Here is a 9,739-nt window from a genome sequence, read left to right on the forward strand (position 1 = left end):
CAGCAGGTTTGGCACCTAATACCCCTCCCCAGCAAGGAGGTGGAAGAGGTCGTGCACAGGGTGGAGTTGCAGGACAGGTTGTTGGTGCAGCTGTAGCCACCACTCCAGAACAAAAGAGATGGGATTCACAGGATGCCTTAGCTTTGTCATGCATCTCTCTTTCAGTGAAAAGATTTATCATTCCGCATATCCGGTCGCGTAAGACCTCGAAGGCAGCGTGGGATATCTTAGAAAGCATGTATGCAGCCCGGAATGATGCAAGGGTATCTTTCTTGAAAAGAGAGTTAAGTAATACACATATGGAAGAGGGTGACTCCATGTTAGTCCACCTCACAAAGCTACAGGATCTCAGAGAGCAATTATTGAACGTTGATGAGATTATTCCTGATTCAGAGATGATTACCACCACTCTGAATTCTCTTCCTGAGACTTATCTTAGCTTTCATACCTCGCTGAACTTATCATTGAGGGGGGGGTGCAAATTCTCTCACTTTTCATGAGTTGATAGGACTTCTGCTTCAGAAAGAGCAGACCAGGAAAAACTTGGCTTCACGTGCAGGTGAACAAGCTATGCTCTCAAAGTTCAAGTCAAAAGGAAAGGGACAGGCAAAGACATCAGTAAATCAGCCTTCCAGTGGGTCAGGACAGCCTTCACAAAAGGCTAAGAATGATGCAAGTAAGCCAAAGAAGAAGGGTTTTTGTCATTACTGCAAAAAGCCAAGTCATCACATTGCAGAATGCAAGAAAAGGCTTGCAAAAGAGAAGAAAAACAGCTCCGGTATGGCTGTTACAGATTCAGCTCCTCATGCATCTGACAGTGGGGATGCTGCAGCCAACTTTGTTGGACAGGATTATGCCTTTTTATCTTGCATTTCAGATTCTAGGCTGGCTGCTCGAGATGCTCGGGATAGTACAGCCACTTGTAATGATGATACATATGCCTTTCTAACTTGCAGTTATGATCCTTCCATGGATGCATCAGCTTTCAGTGTCAATGAAACACTGAATACATGGTATTTTGACAGCGGTGCGTCCAAGCATATCACTTCTAGGAAGTGTCTCTTTACTTCCTTGCATCCACCTCCCATTGGTAAGAAAGTCACTTGTGCCAACAACTCGTCATATTCAGTACATGGTATAGGAGAAGTTGAGCTTACCGCCATTGATGGTTCAGTTTTCAGACTTTCAGATGTCTTGTATGTGCCTGGTATCACCAAGAATCTCCTTTCAGTGTCCACTCTTAACAAGGCTGGATTTCAGGTCATCTTTGAGGATGACAAATGTGCTGTCCGAGATAGAGAAAATGTTTATGCCTTGAGATTATCTGGTACTCTGCTGCGTGGGCTTTTTCAGCTTGATCTTTTTGAGAAAAGAGCAGCCCATGCTCTTGCAGTTTCTACTCCTACTGCTGCCATGCAGAATGCAGAATTATGGCATGCCAGATATGGCCACATGCATTACAATAGCTTGATGACACTTCAGAAGCACTCTATGGTTGATGCATTGCCACTTCTTGACATACCTCCTCCACAAATTCCCCTTCAAAAAGGATGGTTCAGTTAAAGCTGTCCGAAAATTACAGCTTATACACAGTGATGTTTGTGGTCCCATGAGGACTCCATCATTGGGTGGTCATCTCTACTTTGTTACTTTTATTAATGATTACTCCAATTTCACTTGGATCTTTGGGCTGAAGTGCAAATCAGAAGTGTTCATGGTGTTTAAACACTTTTCAGCCATGGTTGAAAATGAATCTGGACTCAAGATACGGACATTGCGCACAGATAGAGGTGGGGAATACTTATCTGCAGATTTTGATGCTTTTCTGAAAGGCAAGGATATTGTGCATCAACTCACAGTGAGGCTGACCCCTCAGCAAAATGGCAAAGCTGAGAGGAAAAATAGAACTCTTATGGAGATGGACAGATGTATGCTGAAAAGCAAACACATGCCTTACAAATTCTGGCTTGAAGGTCTAATGTGTGCCAACGACATCTTAAATTGGTCTCCCACTAAGGCTTTGAAAACAAAAACTTCCTACGAAGTCTAGAATGGGAGAAAGCCTTCAGTGGATCATTTCCGTGTCTTTGGATGCCTTGCATGCTCATGTGCCAGTTGAATTTCGGCATAAGTTGTCAGATAAGGCAATTAAGTGCATATATGTTGGGTACAGTGCAGAAAGCAAGGGGTACCGTCTCTACAATCTTGCTACACGCAAGATCATTGTCAGTAGAGATGTGATATTTGCAGAAAACTCAGCTCACACTCAGGCTGAATTTCATATGCCTTCTTCTTCAGAGGATGTTTTTGAGGGGTTACTACCCATTGCCTTGGGTTCCCCTGCTGATATTTCTGATGCAAATCAGAATTTACAGCCACCTCCCAATGCTCCAGTTCAGCCACAGGATGTCTTGCCACCTCCACAGGCAGTGGAACAGGTGGTTTATCAAGAAATTGCAGACATACATGCAGCAAAAACAGTCCCAAATTGGCTATTACAGACTCTCAGGGAGAGTAAGATTGATGCTCCATTACCTGGCAGGACTCGCAGTGTAGTGAGGCACATGGAAGGTGCTAATTTAGTGGAATCAGCATATGCAGGTACTCTTCTCGATGAGGAGGAGCCTGCAACATTCGAAGAAGCAAAGGACAATGTGCATTGGATGAATGCCATGCACGATGAATTGCAGTCCATTCAGAAAAATCAGACTTGGGATGTCGTAGACTTGCCACCAGGTAAACATGCCATTGGTACACGATGGGTTTTCAAGGTGAAACAGAAGCCAGATGGATCCATTGACAGATACAAGGCAAGGCTGGTTGCCAAAGGCTATGCTCAGAAAAAGGGCATAGATTATGAGGAGACTTTTGCTCCTACATCTTGGATGACCACCATCCGATCTGTTATTGCAATGGCTGCACATTTTGAGTGGAATGTTCATCAGTTGGACATTAAAACAGCCTTCCTAAATGAAGACTTGTTGGAAGAGGTTTATGTCAAACAACCTCTAGGCTTTGAAATTTCAGAAAATGCACTTCTGGTATGCAAGCTAAATAAAGCTTTGTATGGACTGAAACAGGCCCCTCGTGCATGGTATGCCAAGATTCATGCCTTTTTGACCAGCAAGGGGTTGCACAATAGTCCTACTGAGAGCACCCTCTACATCAAGAAGGATGGGGGGGAAATTTTAGTCATCATTCTTTATGTCGATGACTTACTGCTCACAGTCCAATGAAGATAATATTGCAGATTTCAAAGCTGATTTGTAGACCAACTTTGACATGTCAGATTTGGGGCTGCTTCACTTTTATTTGGGGATCCAGTTCTCTCAAGAGAGACGTGGCACTGTTATGTCTCAGTCCAAGTATGTGCATAAACTCTTGGACAGATTTAACATGCATGATTGTAAGCCCATAGCCACTTCCATGGAGTCGGGGCTGAAACGCGTAATGCATGATGCAGGAGAATCAGTTGATGCCACATTTTACAGTCAGGCTATTGGATGCCTCATTTATCTCTGCAACACTAGACCTGATATTCAGTTTGCAGTATCTCAGGTGAGCAGGTATATGCACAGTCCAAAAACTATACATTGGCAGGCAGTTGAGCGCATCTTCCGTTATTTGCAGGGCACGAAGTCTTTTGGCTTGTTATTTCCCGGGGGGGTGACTTGCAGATGCATGCCTACAATGATTCAGATTGGGCTGGTGATTATGACACTAGGCAGTCCACTAGTGGCAATTGTTTCTTTTTGGGTAAAGCTTGCATTTCCTGGCTAAGCAAGAAACAATCTATAGTGGCTACCTCATCATGTGAAGCTGAGTACAGGGCAGCTTTCACAGCACTAGTTGAATGTGTCTAGATGTGTCGTCTATTTGCTGATCTTCATCTGCCATTGGAGGGTCCTTCTCCAATTCTCACTGATAGTCAGAGTGCCATTGCAGTGGCAAAGAATCTAGTGTTTCATGCTCGCACGAAGCACATTGAGGTTCACTATTACTACGTCAGAGAGAAGTTGCATGCAGGAGAAATCAGTATGATCTTTGTGTCCACACATGACAATGTTGCAGATATTTTCACCAAAGCACTTCCACGTGAAATATTTGAGGCATTTTGCAGTGCCTTGAACTTATATCTGTTTGGTGATTAATCATCCTTGTACATGACATTGGCACTGCAGGGGGGTGTTAGAATTATAGATATAATTCAGCAGTGACCAATGTAATTTAATAAGCTAGTTAGGGGCACTTTTTCCTCTTAAAGAGGTTTTTTCCCCTAACCGTAGTTAGTCCACTATGGTTAGTGACTACTAAGGTTTTGTCACTAGGACAAAACCTTATCTCACTCCTTTAGTTGTACTACTCTCTTACTCTCATCTATTTGCAACTAAGCTTTTAGCTCTCTCTCTCTCCCGTTTCTTGCTCTCGTTGTTGCTCTCTCACTTTCTCACATTAAGACCATGGTAAAGGCATATGTAGCATCATACACTGCACACCGAACACCATAAAAAAGAACATGAAAGCCACATGTAGCTATGGCTGAAATAGAAATGAGGTTCTTGCGAATGCCTGGAACATAAAGCACATTCAAGTGACAAGACCACCAGAAATAGAAGTAAGAGCAACTTGCCCAATACCTTTCACGGTATATGATGCATTATTAGCATATGTGACACTCCCCCCCTTAGATGTATGCCCTAGTGAGCTGAATAACTTCCTATAGGAAGTGATGTGCTTGCTAGCACCACTATTAAAGAACCAAGCATCATGAACATCTGAAACTGCCATGCAGACATCATGAACATTATGACATCAGGATTATACTGACATGTAACCAAGAAAGCCCAATGCTGGTCTTGTGCAAAATTAGCTGACTCATGTCGATCTTTTGCACTAGGAGAACTAGATACTGCAAGACCAGACTCTTTCTTCTTCTTTTCAGATGCAATCCGCTTCTTGCATTCAGAAAAATCATGCCTAGGTTTCCTGCAATAGTTACATCTCTTCCTCTTTTTGTTGTCCCTTGAAGAAGAGGCACAATGAGAATGATCAGCATGTGAATGAGGGGGTTTACCAGCTGAAACCTTGCCTTTGCCTTGTTTTTATGCTGCACGACTTTCCTCCTCTTGAAGGAGAAGAGCAGGCAACCCATCAAGGGCATTAGAAACAAGCTGAGAATCAGGCATAATCTCCTCAATATTGGCAAAACGTGAGGTCTGGCCTCAAAACCTGAAACAATGTGCCATAGATTCTTGGAAACCAAAACATGCCCCATCATGTATGACCACATGGGTAATTGGTGCCATCAAGCTTGTCATCAGCCCCAAGCATCCCAAAAAGATAATCTTTGCTGCTGCTAGCCATGGTGCCAAAAATGCAAGGCAAAGGCACCAATTAAAGAGCTCCAAATGCGAGCACAAACGATCAGCCTTGTAGGAGAAGTGAAAGGTACAGAAATGGCAAATGAGAGGGCTGTGATGTTTCAGCAAGAGTAAATGCTCCCTGAAGGAGGATAACACCTTGAAATGATTGCATCAAAACAGCCAGAGGTAAAAAGCTCCCAGCCCGAGGTGTTAGAACAGCAATAGGGCTTCGGAAAACGCTTCCAAACAGAAGCAGCAGGCTGCAAACCCTAAAATGCTCAGAACAGCAGCAGCAGTGCCCTAATGTCAAAGTCGGCTGGTGTAGGTGCTCCAAACTGCAGCAGCAGGCCGAAATTACAAAGGCGGCTCCTTCAGGTGCTCCAAAAGCTGACGCAGTTCACACATGCAAAAAGGCGGCTGATTTGGGGCTGCTGCAGGCCTTGAAACAACTCGGGGGTAGCAGGAGCAGCTTTGAAATGCTGGAATAGGGACGAAAACAGCAACAGATGCAGAGAAGAGCAGATGCTGGAGCCTGGAGGAGCCCCTGGAGAAGATTTCCCGGCGATGCAAGGGATGCAAAACTGCCTCGGGTAGCTGCAGTAGGCACCAATACCTTGGGAAATGTGCCGACCAGCAAGAAAATGAGCCAAAATAAGGCTGGAACAAGTCACCAACAGCTTGGGGAAGCTGGAAATGGCTATGGCGTGGATTTGTGACTTGCTCTGATACCACTGTTGGCTATGGCAAGCAATAGAAGCTCAGAAATGAGTGGAGGCTCAAGAGGGAGCCAATATGACAAAACCCTAGGGCTAAGCCCTAACTGGACTAAGTGTCCTAACTGAACATGAACTAATTGTACCAGCAGTCCTAACTGACGGTAACTAGTCCTACAAGGCACATACCAAGGAACAAGTGGCACCTATGGATAGCCCATAGAATGGCCTACAGCCTGCACTGGTCAAGGGGTGATTTAATATAGTAGCTAGCATAGCCTTGGTCTATCGGAGAATAACCAACAGATCATGATGACTTGACATAGAATAGAGAGGTTGCTTGCAACAGCCAACTCCTGGAAGCTGAAGACTCCCCAGAACCCAGAACTTTAATTGAGATCACACTCACTCCACGGGCCCACAATAGCATAAACTCAAGCTAAGATATGAAGCAGTGCACTTCAGTAGTACAGCCAAAAAATGTATATAATATGCTCTAAATTAGCACCCTGGTACAAAATGAGGACTCTGTTCACCATGATGAAGCAACATGATACGGCCTTGATCTGAGCTCATGGAACCTCCTGGATACTGTCCACCACGTCCTGGAACCTTCTTGTAGTCTGCAGCCTGTGTGCCTTTGTGTAGGCTTCAGTGGGATGCAGTAGACTGTTCCGAACTGCCAATGACAAGTGCCCACACGGCTGTTCATTGGTGCCGGCAAGGCATCCCCAACCGTTCCGAAAATGGGCAACAAGGCCTGGAATCAGCCCAACCAGCCAGTCTGTTGGCTGACTGATCTACTTGGCTCCACCCGACTGGCCCATATGGGTCTTGACCTGCTTCAACAGTATGACTGACCACCCTGCTTGGCCGCCTGTCTTGTGGCCAATATAAGGCCCTTTTGCTGGCCCTCTTTGCTGTGCCTTGTTGCAGGGCTGTCCGGCCCTTAGGCTGGCCCAAGTCAGCCCTTGTGGCCACCCATATATCCGTCAGATAACAAGTACGCATGTAACAACAATTGTCATACCATGGCATAGAAAGGAGAGCTTTCTGCTACAGCCAACTCTGCGCAGCTGCAGACTTACTCAAGGTCACACAACTTTGACTGAGACTACTGTGTGCACCGCATAAACACAACATCTCATGTGTATGTAATAACTTATTACAACAGTTATGAGATGATGTGATGAATACTATGCACACACACAATCCCTCTCTCTCTCTCTCTCTCTATCTCTCTCTCTCTCTCTCTCCAGATAGCATTCAGGCTTTTGCACTCAGTAGATTGCAAGGGATAAGCTTCATGACCATTACAGCCCTTCCTATTGAGAACATGCACGATCAGATTGGAGAAGATCCAATCTTTTTTTGGAAGAATTGTTTATTTCTGATTTGTGTTCCTCCCCTCCCCTTCCAAGTTCCTATTCTGGAAATATGATAGATGTGCTTTTTGTTCTACTCACAACTGAATAAATGTCCAATGCTGCTGATCGAAAAAAGATCATTGAGCAGATTTGGATACATGGAACTTCTCTATAGAAGGGGTGAGGGCCCTTTTCACTGTTAGGGGTGAAAAGAGCTTACCCATTTTTTTTGGATATTTTCATTGAGTAAATGTTTGCAATGCTGATTTTGAAATGATCTTTTGGCAAATGTGGAGGAATTCCTAACTCAGGATGCCTTACGGTTTGTCTCTGTAAAAGGGATCAGGGCCTTTCTTTGACCCATTTTCTTGGTGTTTCAATCCCGTTGTTGAAATAGGTTTTGAGTTAGCTGTGCCAATTTTCTGATTGATCATTTTAAATGGATGCATGGTTTGTTTTCTGTGAAGTATGTTTTAATTCCTTTGCTAATACAGCCTGCTCTCTTCTCATTGCAATTGACTGTGTTGATTAGCTATTAACAAAAACGAAATGGTATAGTCTTCACAAGCAGTTGTAGCTTGAATGAAGAGAACTTCTTGATAGTCTTCTCCTTTAGTTCTAGCCTTTTTAAGGCTGTGTCTGCCCAACTCCGGAGTGCTGACAGAAACTCAGTACGAAGAACTTTGTATAAATGGATGCTCATTTTGTGTGGGTGTGTGGATTTGTGTGTATGAGAGCATATGTTTATACTATGGCCTACACCCACTGTTGGCACTGATGACGTCGATGGGATGTCACAGTAGCTAGTCCCTGCTATACGTGATGGAGTTTATCCTTGTGACTGTCATGAGATTGAACCGCACTTGGATTATGTTCTTAGGGGTATCTTCCTGGATTCATCTACATATATATGTTGATTAGCTAGTGACAGCTTGGAGTTTGGAAGTTTATGATTTTGCTCTAACATTGGGAGTTCTTGCTTTCTGGTTGCAGGCGTACGTGCCTAGGCAGTAATGTGCTTCACCCCATTCTTAACAAGGGGAAATTTGGAGCACTCTTGATTTTAAGTGAAAGTTTTGGTCATAACAGCAGTCACACACTTCAGGAAATTTTTTCCTAAGCCTCACATCAACAGGCCAGGAGATTTGGAAACTGTGATTAATTTCGGAGTTGAGTTAAGGATTGAGTTTGCAAGGCAAAGAGAGAAATTTGGGTATCCTATTGGATAATCTAAATGTAAAATCATACACATTTTCTATTGTAGCAGCTATACTGCAGTCAGAAAGCATATTACAAGATTTGGGACATGCACTTCAGTGATTTGAAACAGTGGTCAGTTTTTCAGCCTTTTAAACTCTTTAGAGAGTTATGACTTTTGTATTGGTTACATCACGTGTGGATCCTTTAAGGGTTGACTTGGAAATTGTATTAATTCTAAATAAGTCTTAGTTTTAAGCTATACACTTCGTCCGTTGTGATCAGCATATCTGTTATCTCAGTGTTTTTTCTGTCTGTTTCATGTACTGGAATGTGACAGGACGACTGGTTTGCCGTCCTTTTGCAGTCCCTCTTTTACTAAGTGAAGTGATAAAGAAAATAATATGTTCAGGAATTGTTCTTTCTGATGTATCTAGTGGGCGTTTGAAGCTTCATAGTCTGGTTATCTTTGATATGTACCCTATGAGTTTCCCTTCGCACCTTAATGTCACCAACAGGTGTTTCCTCAGGAAAATTGTTCCAAGAATTTTGCAGATCCAATAGATATTAGTTCTCATATTTAAGGTACCATGAAGTGTGACCATGTTACTTGTGCATTGTAACAATCTCTTCTGTTTAGCTTCAAAGGGAAAAAGCTGAACATGGACACAATATTTACACGACACATCGTATACAGAGGGGCCTCCAACAGATAACTAGTGCTTGTTATGTCCGTTAAGTGATCCAGACATTTTTCCTTCATTCAATTTGCATTGGTTAATGTACGAATAATTGTCTATGGCAACCCCAAACAAATCTCGAATGCAAATCAGTTGTAGGCGCCATAGAAACATTCAGAAAATTGTCACTCATATCCTGTTTACTATGTACTCTATACAGCAGAGTTGGACAAACCTTGTCTTCACAAAAATGCAGTTCATAATTAATAACTTCCTAATCGTAGAGCTTGGTTATCTACTGTAATCTTTTTGTCTGGTGAATTTGTTTTGATGAGTTTAGTAACGATGGGCCCAATCAGGGTTTTTGATAGAGTTGTAGCTTTGCATGTAGCTTGATGTATAAAGAAGTTATGATTTGC

General features: G+C 43.2%; 1 protein-coding gene across 3 annotated transcripts in view; it reads left to right on the forward strand.

Moving 5' to 3' along the window:
• Window positions 1-8,902, forward strand: part of LOC147899020 (uncharacterized) — a 50,185-nt gene extending 41,283 nt beyond the window's left edge. For all 3 annotated transcript variants that reach the window (XM_087377917.1, XM_087377915.1, XM_087377914.1), the window contains exon 4: window positions 8,437-8,902. The gene's annotated coding sequence lies outside the window, so the exon portion shown is untranslated. The remainder of the gene's footprint in view (window positions 1-8,436) is intronic.
• The last annotated feature ends 837 nt before the right edge of the window (window positions 8,903-9,739 follow it).

This window comes from Dipteris shenzhenensis, chromosome 8 (assembly GCF_047967505.1).
Source record: "Dipteris shenzhenensis isolate YYH24624 ecotype China chromosome 8, Dip_SZ_1.0, whole genome shotgun sequence".
NCBI classification, from domain to species: domain Eukaryota; kingdom Viridiplantae; phylum Streptophyta; class Polypodiopsida; order Gleicheniales; family Dipteridaceae; genus Dipteris; species Dipteris shenzhenensis.